Raw genomic sequence first — 15,623 nt, forward strand, 5'->3', positions numbered from 1 at the left:
ATAGGCTGGGGTTGTTTTCTTTGGAATACAGGAGGCTGAGGCGAGACCTAATTGAGGTGTGTAAAATTATGAGGGGCCGAGATAGAGTGGATAGGAAGGACCTATTTCCCTTAGCAGAAGGGTCAATAATAGATTTCAAGTAATTGGTAGGAGGTTTACAGGGAATTTGAGGAGACATTTTTTCACCCAGTGAATGGTGGGGGTCTGGAATGCACTGCCTGAAAGGGTGGTAGAGGCAGAAACCCTCATCACGTTTAAAAAGTACTTGGATATGCACTTGAACTGCCGTAACCTACAAGGCTACGGACCAAGTGCTGTAAAGTGGGATTTGGGTGGATTGCTCTTTGTCGGCTGGCACGGACAAGATGGGCCGAATGGCCTCCTTCTGTGCTGTAAATTTCTATGATTCTGCCTGATCATGTGACATCTGCCCACACGACTTCTACAAATGTTATTACATTGTAGCCAGGATTGTTTAGTTTCCAATTCCGCCCATTTTGAAGCCAGGTCTCCGTTATGGCTACTATTGCATAACCCCATGTGGCAACTTGCGCCTGCAACTCGTCAATCTTATTTGTAACACTCCTCGCATTAACACACATGCATTTCAACAGCATGCTAGTTGGCTTTGCTTTTTTCCTGAATTTAACTGCTGCTCTTTCTACATTCTTCTTTGTTCTGTTGCTGTTTGTCCCTCCGAGTTTTCTATGCACCTTGTCTCTCCTCTCTGCTGCTGTGTCCCGGTGGCCCTCCGCCAGTGTGTGTATTTTGGCTATCTTATTTTCTTCTTCTGCTTATTTCGGCCCTGTGTCTGGAGCCCCTTGCATTTGTGTAGCAGCAGGAGAATGTGCAGCGAAGAAATGGTCAAAGGAAAGCGAGAGAGAGAGAGAGAGAGAGAGCAGCAAAAAGGATGTTGATTGATTAAGAGCAGTGTGTGCGCGTGTGTGTGCAAAACGTTGAGCAGCCTGTGGCGGCAGCAAAAGCCTACTGCACCCGGTATTCCCAGGCAGTCTCCCATCCAAGTACTAACCAGGCCTGACTCTGCTTAGCTTCCGAGATCAGACGAGATCGGGCGCATTCAGACTAGTATGGCCGTAGGCATATGCTAGCTGGCTTTCTCTTTACTTAAAGCTGTCGCCCATTTTTTTCTCTTCTACGCATTCATACAAGTATTCAACACTCAATTTACATTTACAAATTTTACTCCTCCCGCAACCCCCCACCCCCCCTCCACCTCTTCTTGCTGCTCTGCCTCCCACACAAACAAACTACAAGCCCAACCCTTCATTGCCTTCTATTCAAATATTACATCAAATAAACATGCTCAAACACCAAGTCTTAAGGGCTGTAGCATCTTTCAAACTGGACAAATACCCAGGCCCGCATCAAATCTATCCCACACTCTTAAGAGAAGTAAGACACCAAATAGCACAGGCTCTCACCATCATTTTACAATCCTCTCTGGCTACAGGTGTGGTGCCCGACCACTGGAGGACTGCTAACGTGCTACCGTTCTTTCAAAAGGGAGAGAGGGATAGACCGCATAATTACAGGCCAGTCAGCCTAACCTCGGTGGTGGGAAAATTATTGGAAAAAGTTCTGAGGGACAGGAGAAATCTTCATTTAGAAAGACACGGATTAATCAGGGACAGTCAGCATGGATTTCTTAACGGAAGGTCGTGTCTGACTAACGCAATTCAATTTTTCGAGGAGGTAACAAGGAGGGTCGATGAGGGTAGTGCCTTTGATGTAGTCTATATGGATTTTAGCAAGGCTTTTGATAAGGTCCCGCATGCCAGATTGGTCACGAAAGTAAAAGCCCATGGGATCCAAGGCAAAGTGGCAAGTTGGATCCAAAATTGGCTCAGAGGCAGGAAACAAAGGGTAATGGTCGAAGGGTGTTTTTGTGACCGGAAGGCTGTTTCCAGTGGGGTTCCGCAGGGCTCACAGAATCACAGAAACCCCACAGTGCAGATAGAGGCCATTTCGGCCCATCGAGCCTGCACCGACTCAGTACTGGGCCCTTTGCTTTTTCTGGTATATATCAATGATTTGGATTTGAATGTAGGAAATATGATTAAGAAGTTTGCAGATGATACAAAAATTGGCCGTGTGGTTAATAATGAAACAGAATGCTGTAGACTGCAGGAAGATATCAATGGACTCGTCTAGTGGGCAGAACAGTGGCAAATGGAAGTCAGTTGGAATACACAATAAATGGTAGGACACTGAGAAATGCAGAGGATCAGCGGGACCTTGGAGTGCATGTCCACAGATCCCTGAAGGTAGCAGGACAGGTAGATAAAGTGGTTAAGCAGGCATACGGGATACTTGCCTTTATTAGCCGAGGCGTAGAATATAAGAGCGGGGAGGTTATGCTTCAACTGTATAAAACACTAGTTAGGCCGCAGCTAGAGTGCCGCGTGCAGTTCTGGTCACCACATTACAAGAAGGATGCGATTGCACTAGAGAAGGTGCAGAGGAGATTTCCGAGGATGTTGCCTGGGCTGGGGAATTTTAGTTATGAGGAAAGATTGGATAGGCTGGGGTTGTTTTCTTTGGAACACAGGAGGCTGAGGCGAGACCTAATTGAGGTGTGTAAAATTATGAGGGGCCGAGATAGAGTGGATAGGAAGGACCTATGTCCCTTAGCAGAAGGGTCAATAATAGATTTCAAGTAATTGGTAGGAGGTTTACAGGGAATTTGAGGAGACATTTTTTCACCCAGTGAATGGTGGGGGTCTGGAATGCACTGCCTGAAAGGGTGGTAGAGGCAGAAACCCTCATCACGTTTAAAAAGTACTTGGATATGCACTTGAACTGCCGTAACCTACAAGGCTACGGACCAAGTGCTGTAAAGTGGGATTTGGGTGGATTGCTCTTTGTCGGCTGGCACGGACAAGATGGGCCGAATGGCCTCCTTCTGTGCTGTAAATTTCTATGATTCTGCCTGATCATGTGACATCTGCCCACACGACTTCTACAAATGTTATTACATTGTAGCCAGGATTGTTTAGTTTCCAATTCCGCCCATTTTGAAGCCAGGTCTCCGTTATGGCTACTATTGCATAACCCCATGTGGCAACTTGCGCCTGCAACTCGTCAATCTTATTTGTAACGCTCCTCGCATTAACACACATGCATTTCAACAGCATGCTAGTTGGCTTTGCTTTTTTCCTGAATTTAACTGCTGCTCTTTCGACATTCTTCTTTGTTCTGTTGCTGTTTGTCCCTCCGAGTTTTCTATGCACCTTGTCTCTCCTCTCTGCTGCTGTGTCCTGGTGGCCCTCCGCCAGTGTGTGTATTTTGGCTATCTTATTTTCTTCTTCTGCTTATTTCGGCCCTGTGTCTGGAGCCCCTTGCATTTGTGTAGCAGCAGGAGAATGTGCAGCGAAGAAATGGTCAAAGGAAAGCGAGAGAGAGAGAGAGAGAGAGAGAGCAGCAAAAAGGATGTTGATTGATTAAGAGCAGTGTGTGCGCGTGTGTGTGCAAAACGTTGAGCAGCCTGTGGCGGCAGCAAAAGCCTACTGCACCCGGTATTCCCAGGCGGTCTCCCATCCAAGTACTAACCAGGCCTGACTCTGCTTAGCTTCCGAGATCAGACGAGATCGGGCGTATTCAGACTAGTATGGCCGTAGGCATATGCTAGCTGGCTTTCTCTTTACTTAAAGCTGTCGCCCATTTTTTTCTCTTCTACGCATTCATACAAGTATTCAACACTCAATTTACATTTACAAATTTTACTCCTCCCGCAACCCCCCACCCCCCCTCCACCTCTTCTTGCTGCTCTGCCTCCCACACAAACAAACTACAAGCCCAACCCTTCATTGCCTTCTATTCAAATATTACATCAAATAAACATGCTCAAACACCAAGTCTTAAGGGCTGTAGCATCTTTCAAACTGGACAAATACCCAGGCCCGCATCAAATCTATCCCACACTCTTAAGGGAAGTAAGACACCAAATAGCACAGGCTCTCACCATCATTTTACAATCCTCTCTGGCTACAGGTGTGGTGCCCGACCACTGGAGGACTGCTAACGTGCTACCGTTCTTTCAAAAGGGAGAGAGGGATAGACCGCATAATTACAGGCCAGTCAGCCTAACCTCGGTGGTGGGAAAATTATTGGAAAAAGTTCTGAGGGACAGGAGAAATCTTCATTTAGAAAGACACGGATTAATCAGGGACAGTCAGCATGGATTTCTTAACGGAAGGTCGTGTCTGACTAACGCAATTCAATTTTTCGAGGAGGTAACAAGGAGGGTCGATGAGGGTAGTGCCTTTGATGTAGTCTATATGGATTTTAGCAAGGCTTTTGATAAGGTCCCGCATGCCAGATTGGTCACGAAAGTAAAAGCCCATGGGATCCAAGGCAAAGTGGCAAGTTGGATCCAAAATTGGCTCAGAGGCAGGAAACAAAGGGTAATGGTCGAAGGGTGTTTTTGTGACCGGAAGGCTGTTTCCAGTGGGGTTCCGCAGGGCTCACAGAATCACAGAAACCCCACAGTGCAGATAGAGGCCATTTCGGCCCATCGAGCCTGCACCGACTCAGTACTGGGCCCTTTGCTTTTTCTGGTATATATCAATGATTTGGATTTGAATGTAGGAAGTATGATTAAGAAGTTTGCAGATGATACAAAAATTGGCCGTGTGGTTAATAATGAAACAGAATGCTGTAGACTGCAGGAAGATATCAATGGACTCGTCTAGTGGGCAGAACAGTGGCAAATGGAATTCAGTTGGAATACACAATAAATGGTAGGACACTGAGAAATGCAGAGGATCAGCGGGACCTTGGAGTGCATGTCCACAGATCCCTGAAGGTAGCAGGACAGGTAGATAAAGTGGTTAAGCAGGCATACGGGATACTTGCCTTTATTAGCCGAGGCGTAGAATATAAGAGCGGGGAGGTTATGCTTCAACTGTATAAAACACTAGTTAGGCCGCAGCTAGAGTGCCGCGTGCAGTTCTGGTCACCACATTACAAGAAGGATGCGATTGCACTAGAGAAGGTGCAGAGGAGATTTCCGAGGATGTTGCCTGGGCTGGGGAATTTTAGTTATGAGGAAAGATTGGATAGGCTGGGGTTGTTTTCTTTGGAACACAGGAGGCTGAGGCGAGACCTAATTGAGGTGTGTAAAATTATGAGGGGCCGAGATAGAGTGGATAGGAAGGACCTATTTCCCTTAGCAGAAGGGTCAATAATAGATTTCAAGTAATTGGTAGGAGGTTTACAGGGAATTTGAGGAGACATTTTTTCACCCAGTGAATGGTGGGGGTCTGGAATGCACTGCCTGAAAGGGTGGTAGAGGCAGAAACCCTCATCACGTTTAAAAAGTACTTGGATATGCACTTGAACTGCCGTAACCTACAAGGCTACGGACCAAGTGCTGTAAAGTGGGATTTGGGTGGATTGCTCTTTGTCGGCTGGCACGGACAAGATGGGCCGAATGGCCTCCTTCTGTGCTGTAAATTTCTATGATTCTGCCTGATCATGTGACATCTGCCCACACGACTTCTACAAATGTTATTACATTGTAGCCAGGATTGTTTAGTTTCCAATTCCGCCCATTTTGAAGCCAGGTCTCCGTTATGGCTACTATTGCATAACCCCATGTGGCAACTTGCGCCTGCAACTCGTCAATCTTATTTGTAACGCTCCTCGCATTAACACACATGCATTTCAACAGCATGCTAGTTGGCTTTGCTTTTTTCCTGAATTTAACTGCTGCTCTTTCGACATTCTTCTTTGTTCTGTTGCTGTTTGTCCCTCCGAGTTTTCTATGCACCTTGTCTCTCCTCTCTGCTGCTGTGTCCTGGTGGCCCTCCGCCAGTGTGTGTATTTTGGCTATCTTATTTTCTTCTTCTGCTTATTTCGGCCCTGTGTCTGGAGCCCCTTGCATTTGTGTAGCAGCAGGAGAATGTGCAGCGAAGAAATGGTCAAAGGAAAGCGAGAGAGAGAGAGAGAGAGAGAGAGAGAGCAGCAAAAAGGATGTTGATTGATTAAGAGCAGTGTGTGCGCGTGTGTGTGCAAAACGTTGAGCAGCCTGTGGCGGCAGCAAAAGCCTACTGCACCTGGTATTCCCAGGCGGTCTCCCATCCAAGTACTAACCAGGCCTGACTCTGCTTAGCTTCCGAGATCAGACGAGATCGGGCGCATTCAGACTAGTATGGCCGTAGGCATATGCTGGCTGGCTTTCTCTTTACTTAAAGCTGTCGCCCATTTTTTTCTCTTCTACGCATTCATACAAGTATTCAACACTTAATTTACATTTACAAATTTTACTCCTCCCGCAACCCCCCACCCCCCCTCCACCTCTTCTTGCTGCTCTGCCTCCCACACAAACAAACTACAAGCCCAACCCTTCATTGCCTTCTATTCAAATATTACATCAAATAAACATGCTCAAACACCAAGTCTTAAGGGCTGTAGCATCTTTCAAACTGGACAAATACCCAGGCCCGCATCAAATCTATCCCACACTCTTAAGGGAAGTAAGACACCAAATAGCACAGGCTCTCACCATCATTTTACAATCCTCTCTGGCTACAGGTGTGGTGCCCGACCACTGGAGGACTGCTAACGTGCTACCGTTCTTTCAAAAGGGAGAGAGGGATAGACCGCATAATTACAGGCCAGTCAGCCTAACCTCGGTGGTGGGAAAATTATTGGAAAAAGTTCTGAGGGACAGGAGAAATCTTCATTTAGAAAGACACGGATTAATCAGGGACAGTCAGCATGGATTTCTTAACGGAAGGTCGTGTCTGACTAACGCAATTCAATTTTTCGAGGAGGTAACAAGGAGGGTCGATGAGGGTAGTGCCTTTGATGTAGTCTATATGGATTTTAGCAAGGCTTTTGATAAGGTCCCGCATGCCAGATTGGTCACGAAAGTAAAAGCCCATGGGATCCAAGGCAAAGTGGCAAGTTGGATCCAAAATTGGCTCAGAGGCAGGAAACAAAGGGTAATGGTCGAAGGGTGTTTTTGTGACCGGAAGGCTGTTTCCAGTGGGGTTCCGCAGGGCTCACAGAATCACAGAAACCCCACAGTGCAGATAGAGGCCATTTCGGCCCATCGAGCCTGCACCGACTCAGTACTGGGCCCTTTGCTTTTTCTGGTATATATCAATGATTTGGATTTGAATGTAGGAAGTATGATTAAGAAGTTTGCAGATGATACAAAAATTGGCCGTGTGGTTAATAATGAAACAGAATGCTGTAGACTGCAGGAAGATATCAATGGACTCGTCTAGTGGGCAGAACAGTGGCAAATGGAATTCAGTTGGAATACACAATAAATGGTAGGACACTGAGAAATGCAGAGGATCAGCGGGACCTTGGAGTGCATGTCCACAGATCCCTGAAGGTAGCAGGACAGGTAGATAAAGTGGTTAAGCAGGCATACGGGATACTTGCCTTTATTAGCCGAGGCGTAGAATATAAGAGCGGGGAGGTTATGCTTCAACTGTATAAAACACTAGTTAGGCCGCAGCTAGAGTGCCGCGTGCAGTTCTGGTCACCACATTACAAGAAGGATGCGATTGCACTAGAGAAGGTGCAGAGGAGATTTCCGAGGATGTTGCCTGGGCTGGGGAATTTTAGTTATGAGGAAAGATTGGATAGGCTGGGGTTGTTTTCTTTGGAACACAGGAGGCTGAGGCGAGACCTAATTGAGGTGTGTAAAATTATGAGGGGCCGAGATAGAGTGGATAGGAAGGACCTATTTCCCTTAGCAGAAGGGTCAATAATAGATTTCAAGTAATTGGTAGGAGGTTTACAGGGAATTTGAGGAGACATTTTTTCACCCAGTGAATGGTGGGGGTCTGGAATGCACTGCCTGAAAGGGTGGTAGAGGCAGAAACCCTCATCACGTTTAAAAAGTACTTGGATATGCACTTGAACTGCCGTAACCTACAAGGCTACGGACCAAGTGCTGTAAAGTGGGATTTGGGTGGATTGCTCTTTGTCGGCTGGCACGGACAAGATGGGCCGAATGGCCTCCTTCTGTGCTGTAAATTTCTATGATTCTGCCTGATCATGTGACATCTGCCCACACGACTTCTACAAATGTTATTACATTGTAGCCAGGATTGTTTAGTTTCCAATTCCGCCCATTTTGAAGCCAGGTCTCCGTTATGGCTACTATTGCATAACCCCATGTGGCAACTTGCGCCTGCAACTCGTCAATCTTATTTGTAACACTCCTCGCATTAACACACATGCATTTCAACAGCATGCTAGTTGGCTTTGCTTTTTTCCTGAATTTAACTGCTGCTCTTTCTACATTCTTCTTTGTTCTGTTGCTGTTTGTCCCTCCGAGTTTTCTATGCACCTTGTCTCTCCTCTCTGCTGCTGTGTCCTGGTGGCCCTCCGCCAGTGTGTGTATTTTGGCTATCTTATTTTCTTCTTCTGCTTATTTCGGCCCTGTGTCTGGAGCCCCTTGCATTTGTGTAGCAGCAGGAGAATGTGCAGCGAAGAAATGGTCAAAGGAAAGCGAGAGAGAGAGAGAGAGAGAGCAGCAAAAAGGATGTTGATTGATTAAGAGCAGTGTGTGCGCGTGTGTGTGCAAAACGTTGAGCAGCCTGTGGCGGCAGCAAAAGCCTACTGCACCTGGTATTCCCAGGCAGTCTCCCATCCAAGTACTAACCAGGCCTGACGCTGCTTAGCTTCCGAGATCAGACGAGATCGGGCGCATTCAGACTAGTATGGCCGTAGGCATATGCTAGCTGGCTTTCTCTTTACTTAAAGCTGTCGCCCATTTTTTTCTCTTCTACGCATTCATACAAGTATTCAACACTCAATTTACATTTACAAATTTTACTCCTCCCGCAACCCCCCACCCCCCCTCCACCTCTTCTTGCTGCTCTGCCTCCCACACAAACAAACTACAAGCCCAACCCTTCATTGCCTTCTATTCAAATATTACATCAAATAAACATGCTCAAACACCAAGTCTTAAGGGCTGTAGCATCTTTCAAACTGGACAAATACCCAGGCCCGCATCAAATCTATCCCACACTCTTAAGAGAAGTAAGACACCAAATAGCACAGGCTCTCACCATCATTTTACAATCCTCTCTGGCTACAGGTGTGGTGCCCGACCACTGGAGGACTGCTAACGTGCTACCGTTCTTTCAAAAGGGAGAGAGGGATAGACCGCATAATTACAGGCCAGTCAGCCTAACCTCGGTGGTGGGAAAATTATTGGAAAAAGTTCTGAGGGACAGGAGAAATCTTCATTTAGAAAGACACGGATTAATCAGGGACAGTCAGCATGGATTTCTTAACGGAAGGTCGTGTCTGACTAATGCAATTCAATTTTTCGAGGAGGTAACAAGGAGGGTCGATGAGGGTAGTGCCTTTGATGTAGTCTATATGGATTTTAGCAAGGCTTTTGATAAGGTCCCGCATGCCAGATTGGTCACGAAAGTAAAAGCCCATGGGATCCAAGGCAAAGTGGCAAGTTGGATCCAAAATTGGCTCAGAGGCAGGAAACAAAGGGTAATGGTCGAAGGGTGTTTTTGTGACCGGAAGGCTGTTTCCAGTGGGGTTGCGCAGGGCTCACAGAATCACAGAAACCCCACAGTGCAGATAGAGGCCATTTCGGCCCATCGAGCCTGCACCGACTCAGTACTGGGCCCTTTGCTTTTTCTGGTATATATCAATGATTTGGATTTGAATGTAGGAAGTATGATTAAGAAGTTTGCAGATGATACAAAAATTGGCCGTGTGGTTAATAATGAAACAGAATGCTGTAGACTGCAGGAAGATATCAATGGACTCGTCTAGTGGGCAGAACAGTGGCAAATGGAATTCAGTTGGAATACACAATAAATGGTAGGACACTGAGAAATGCAGAGGATCAGCGGGACCTTGGAGTGCATGTCCACAGATCCCTGAAGGTAGCAGGACAGGTAGATAAAGTGGTTAAGCAGGCATACGGGATACTTGCCTTTATTAGCCGAGGCGTAGAATATAAGAGCGGGGAGGTTATGCTTCAACTGTATAAAACACTAGTTAGGCCGCAGCTAGAGTGCCGCGTGCAGTTCTGGTCACCACATTACAAGAAGGATGCGATTGCACTAGAGAAGGTGCAGAGGAGATTTCCGAGGATGTTGCCTGGGCTGGGGAATTTTAGTTATGAGGAAAGATTGGATAGGCTGGGGTTGTTTTCTTTGGAACACAGGAGGCTGAGGCGAGACCTAATTGAGGTGTGTAAAATTATGAGGGGCCGAGATAGAGTGGATAGGAAGGACCTATTTCCCTTAGCAGAAGGGTCAATAATAGATTTCAAGTAATTGGTAGGAGGTTTACAGGGAATTTGAGGAGACATTTTTTCACCCAGTGAATGGTGGGGGTCTGGAATGCACTGCCTGAAAGGGTGGTAGAGGCAGAAACCCTCATCACGTTTAAAAAGTACTTGGATATGCACTTGAACTGCCGTAACCTACAAGGCTACGGACCAAGTGCTGTAAAGTGGGATTTGGGTGGATTGCTCTTTGTCGGCTGGCACGGACAAGATGGGCCGAATGGCCTCCTTCTGTGCTGTAAATTTCTATGATTCTGCCTGATCATGTGACATCTGCCCACACGACTTCTACAAATGTTATTACATTGTAGCCAGGATTGTTTAGTTTCCAATTCCGCCCATTTTGAAGCCAGGTCTCCGTTATGGCTACTATTGCATAACCCCATGTGGCAACTTGCGCCTGCAACTCGTCAATCTTATTTGTAACACTCCTCGCATTAACACACATGCATTTCAACAGCATGCTAGTTGGCTTTGCTTTTTTCCTGAATTTAACTGCTGCTCTTTCGACATTCTTCTTTGTTCTGTTGCTGTTTGTCCCTCCGAGTTTTCTATGCACCTTGTCTCTCCTCTCTGCTGCTGTGTCCTGGTGGCCCTCCGCCAGTGTGTGTATTTTGGCTATCTTATTTTCTTCTTCTGCTTATTTCGGCCCTGTGTCTGGAGCCCCTTGCATTTGTGTAGCAGCAGGAGAATGTGCAGCGAAGAAATGGTCAAAGGAAAGCGAGAGAGAGAGAGAGAGAGAGAGAGAGCAGCAAAAAGGATGTTGATTGATTAAGAGCAGTGTGTGCGCGTGTGTGTGCAAAACGTTGAGCAGCCTGTGGCGGCAGCAAAAGCCTACTGCACCTGGTATTCCCAGGCGGTCTCCCATCCAAGTACTAACCAGGCCTGACTCTGCTTAGCTTCCGAGATCAGACGAGATCGGGCGCATTCAGACTAGTATGGCCGTAGGCATATGCTGGCTGGCTTTCTCTTTACTTAAAGCTGTCGCCCATTTTTTTCTCTTCTACGCATTCATACAAGTATTCAACACTCAATTTACATTTACAAATTTTACTCCTCCCGCAACCCCCCACCCCCCCTCCACCTCTTCTTGCTGCTCTGCCTCCCACACAAACAAACTACAAGCCCAACCCTTCATTGCCTTCTATTCAAATATTACATCAAATAAACATGCTCAAACACCAAGTCTTAAGGGCTGTAGCATCTTTCAAACTGGACAAATACCCAGGCCCGCATCAAATCTATCCCACACTCTTAAGGGAAGTAAGACACCAAATAGCACAGGCTCTCACCATCATTTTACAATCCTCTCTGGCTACAGGTGTGGTGCCCGACCACTGGAGGACTGCTAACGTGCTACCGTTCTTTCAAAAGGGAGAGAGGGATAGACCGCATAATTACAGGCCAGTCAGCCTAACCTCGGTGGTGGGAAAATTATTGGAAAAAGTTCTGAGGGACAGGAGAAATCTTCATTTAGAAAGACACGGATTAATCAGGGACAGTCAGCATGGATTTCTTAACGGAAGGTCGTGTCTGACTAACGCAATTCAATTTTTCGAGGAGGTAACAAGGAGGGTCGATGAGGGTAGTGCCTTTGATGTAGTCTATATGGATTTTAGCAAGGCTTTTGATAAGGTCCCGCATGCCAGATTGGTCACGAAAGTAAAAGCCCATGGGATCCAAGGCAAAGTGGCAAGTTGGATCCAAAATTGGCTCAGAGGCAGGAAACAAAGGGTAATGGTCGAAGGGTGTTTTTGTGACCGGAAGGCTGTTTCCAGTGGGGTTCCGCAGGGCTCACAGAATCACAGAAACCCCACAGTGCAGATAGAGGCCATTTCGGCCCATCGAGCCTGCACCGACTCAGTACTGGGCCCTTTGCTTTTTCTGGTATATATCAATGATTTGGATTTGAATGTAGGAAGTATGATTAAGAAGTTTGCAGATGATACAAAAATTGGCCGTGTGGTTAATAATGAAACAGAATGCTGTAGACTGCAGGAAGATATCAATGGACTCGTCTAGTGGGCAGAACAGTGGCAAATGGAATTCAGTTGGAATACACAATAAATGGTAGGACACTGAGAAATGCAGAGGATCAGCGGGACCTTGGAGTGCATGTCCACAGATCCCTGAAGGTAGCAGGACAGGTAGATAAAGTGGTTAAGCAGGCATACGGGATACTTGCCTTTATTAGCCGAGGCGTAGAATATAAGAGCGGGGAGGTTATGCTTCAACTGTATAAAACACTAGTTAGGCCGCAGCTAGAGTGCCGCGTGCAGTTCTGGTCACCACATTACAAGAAGGATGCGATTGCACTAGAGAAGGTGCAGAGGAGATTTCCGAGGATGTTGCCTGGGCTGGGGAATTTTAGTTATGAGGAAAGATTGGATAGGCTGGGGTTGTTTTCTTTGGAACACAGGAGGCTGAGGCGAGACCTAATTGAGGTGTGTAAAATTATGAGGGGCCGAGATAGAGTGGATAGGAAGGACCTATTTCCCTTAGCAGAAGGGTCAATAATAGATTTCAAGTAATTGGTAGGAGGTTTACAGGGAATTTGAGGAGACATTTTTTCACCCAGTGAATGGTGGGGGTCTGGAATGCACTGCCTGAAAGGGTGGTAGAGGCAGAAACCCTCATCACGTTTAAAAAGTACTTGGATATGCACTTGAACTGCCGTAACCTACAAGGCTACGGACCAAGTGCTGTAAAGTGGGATTTGGGTGGATTGCTCTTTGTCGGCTGGCACGGACAAGATGGGCCGAATGGCCTCCTTCTGTGCTGTAAATTTCTATGATTCTGCCTGATCATGTGACATCTGCCCACACGACTTCTACAAATGTTATTACATTGTAGCCAGGATTGTTTAGTTTCCAATTCCGCCCATTTTGAAGCCAGGTCTCCGTTATGGCTACTATTGCATAACCCCATGTGGCAACTTGCGCCTGCAACTCGTCAATCTTATTTGTAACACTCCTCGCATTAACACACATGCATTTCAACAGCATGCTAGTTGGCTTTGCTTTTTTCCTGAATTTAACTGCTGCTCTTTCTACATTCTTCTTTGTTCTGTTGCTGTTTGTCCCTCCGAGTTTTCTATGCACCTTGTCTCTCCTCTCTGCTGCTGTGTCCTGGTGGCCCTCCGCCAGTGTGTGTATTTTGGCTATCTTATTTTCTTCTTCTGCTTATTTCGGCCCTGTGTCTGGAGCCCCTTGCATTTGTGTAGCAGCAGGAGAATGTGCAGCGAAGAAATGGTCAAAGGAAAGCGAGAGAGAGAGAGAGAGAGAGCAGCAAAAAGGATGTTGATTGATTAAGAGCAGTGTGTGCGCGTGTGTGTGCAAAACGTTGAGCAGCCTGTGGCGGCAGCAAAAGCCTACTGCACCTGGTATTCCCAGGCAGTCTCCCATCCAAGTACTAACCAGGCCTGACGCTGCTTAGCTTCCGAGATCAGACGAGATCGGGCGCATTCAGACTAGTATGGCCGTAGGCATATGCTAGCTGGCTTTCTCTTTACTTAAAGCTGTCGCCCATTTTTTTCTCTTCTACGCATTCATACAAGTATTCAACACTCAATTTACATTTACAAATTTTACTCCTCCCGCAACCCCCCACCCCCCCTCCACCTCTTCTTGCTGCTCTGCCTCCCACACAAACAAACTACAAGCCCAACCCTTCATTGCCTTCTATTCAAATATTACATCAAATAAACATGCTCAAACACCAAGTCTTAAGGGCTGTAGCATCTTTCAAACTGGACAAATACCCAGGCCCGCATCAAATCTATCCCACACTCTTAAGAGAAGTAAGACACCAAATAGCACAGGCTCTCACCATCATTTTACAATCCTCTCTGGCTACAGGTGTGGTGCCCGACCACTGGAGGACTGCTAACGTGCTACCGTTCTTTCAAAAGGGAGAGAGGGATAGACCGCATAATTACAGGCCAGTCAGCCTAACCTCGGTGGTGGGAAAATTATTGGAAAAAGTTCTGAGGGACAGGAGAAATCTTCATTTAGAAAGACACGGATTAATCAGGGACAGTCAGCATGGATTTCTTAACGGAAGGTCGTGTCTGACTAATGCAATTCAATTTTTCGAGGAGGTAACAAGGAGGGTCGATGAGGGTAGTGCCTTTGATGTAGTCTATATGGATTTTAGCAAGGCTTTTGATAAGGTCCCGCATGCCAGATTGGTCACGAAAGTAAAAGCCCATGGGATCCAAGGCAAAGTGGCAAGTTGGATCCAAAATTGGCTCAGAGGCAGGAAACAAAGGGTAATGGTCGAAGGGTGTTTTTGTGACCGGAAGGCTGTTTCCAGTGGGGTTCCGCAGGGCTCACAGAATCACAGAAACCCCACAGTGCAGATAGAGGCCATTTCGGCCCATCGAGCCTGCACCGACTCAGTACTGGGCCCTTTGCTTTTTCTGGTATATATCAATGATTTGGATTTGAATGTAGGAAGTATGATTAAGAAGTTTGCAGATGATACAAAAATTGGCCGTGTGGTTAATAATGAAACAGAATGCTGTAGACTGCAGGAAGATATCAATGGACTCGTCTAGTGGGCAGAACAGTGGCAAATGGAATTCAGTTGGAATACACAATAAATGGTAGGACACTGAGAAATGCAGAGGATCAGCGGGACCTTGGAGTGCATGTCCACAGATCCCTGAAGGTAGCAGGACAGGTAGATAAAGTGGTTAAGCAGGCATACGGGATACTTGCCTTTATTAGCCGAGGCGTAGAATATAAGAGCGGGGAGGTTATGCTTCAACTGTATAAAACACTAGTTAGGCCGCAGCTAGAGTGCCGCGTGCAGTTCTGGTCACCACATTACAAGAAGGATGCGATTGCACTAGAGAAGGTGCAGAGGAGATTTCCGAGGATGTTGCCTGGGCTGGGGAATTTTAGTTATGAGGAAAGATTGGATAGGCTGGGGTTGTTTTCTTTGGAACACAGGAGGCTGAGGCGAGACCTAATTGAGGTGTGTAAAATTATGAGGGGCCGAGATAGAGTGGATAGGAAGGACCTATTTCCCTTAGCAGAAGGGTCAATAATAGATTTCAAGTAATTGGTAGGAGGTTTACAGGGAATTTGAGGAGACATTTTTTCACCCAGTGAATGGTGGGGGTCTGGAATGCACTGCCTGAAAGGGTGGTAGAGGCAGAAACCCTCATCACGTTTAAAAAGTACTTGGATATGCACTTGAACTGCCGTAACCTACAAGGCTACGGACCAAGTGCTGTAAAGTGGGATTTGGGTGGATTGCTCTTTGTCGGCTGGCACGGACAAGATGGGCCGAATGGCCTCCTTCT

General features: G+C 46.6%; 4 non-coding genes and 2 pseudogenes across 4 annotated transcripts; all 6 read right to left on the reverse strand.

The window, feature by feature from the left end:
* Positions 1 to 981: 981 nt before the first annotated feature.
* LOC147103953 (5S ribosomal RNA) lies at positions 982 to 1,100 on the reverse strand. Its single transcript, XR_015072799.1, has one exon. It is a non-coding gene; the product is annotated as a 5S ribosomal RNA (ribosomal RNA).
* Positions 1,101 to 3,521: 2,421 nt separating this feature from the next.
* On the reverse strand, positions 3,522 to 3,640 carry LOC147103954 (5S ribosomal RNA). Its single transcript, XR_015072613.1, has one exon. It is a non-coding gene; the product is annotated as a 5S ribosomal RNA (ribosomal RNA).
* Positions 3,641 to 6,065: 2,425 nt separating this feature from the next.
* On the reverse strand, positions 6,066 to 6,184 carry LOC147103955 (5S ribosomal RNA). The gene has a single exon (XR_015072432.1). It is a non-coding gene; the product is annotated as a 5S ribosomal RNA (ribosomal RNA).
* A 2,417-nt stretch (positions 6,185 to 8,601) lies between these two features.
* LOC147103956 (5S ribosomal RNA) lies at positions 8,602 to 8,720 on the reverse strand (annotated as a pseudogene).
* A 2,423-nt stretch (positions 8,721 to 11,143) lies between these two features.
* On the reverse strand, positions 11,144 to 11,262 carry LOC147103957 (5S ribosomal RNA). The gene has a single exon (XR_015072433.1). It is a non-coding gene; the product is annotated as a 5S ribosomal RNA (ribosomal RNA).
* A 2,417-nt stretch (positions 11,263 to 13,679) lies between these two features.
* On the reverse strand, positions 13,680 to 13,798 carry LOC147103958 (5S ribosomal RNA; annotated as a pseudogene).
* Between the last annotated feature and the right edge of the window lie 1,825 nt (positions 13,799 to 15,623).

The sequence above is a fragment of the Somniosus microcephalus genome, chromosome 19 (assembly GCF_052327205.1).
Source record: "Somniosus microcephalus isolate GS21.2 chromosome 19, FLI_Smic_1.0, whole genome shotgun sequence".
In the NCBI taxonomy this organism is placed as follows: Eukaryota; Metazoa; Chordata; class Chondrichthyes; order Squaliformes; family Somniosidae; genus Somniosus; species Somniosus microcephalus.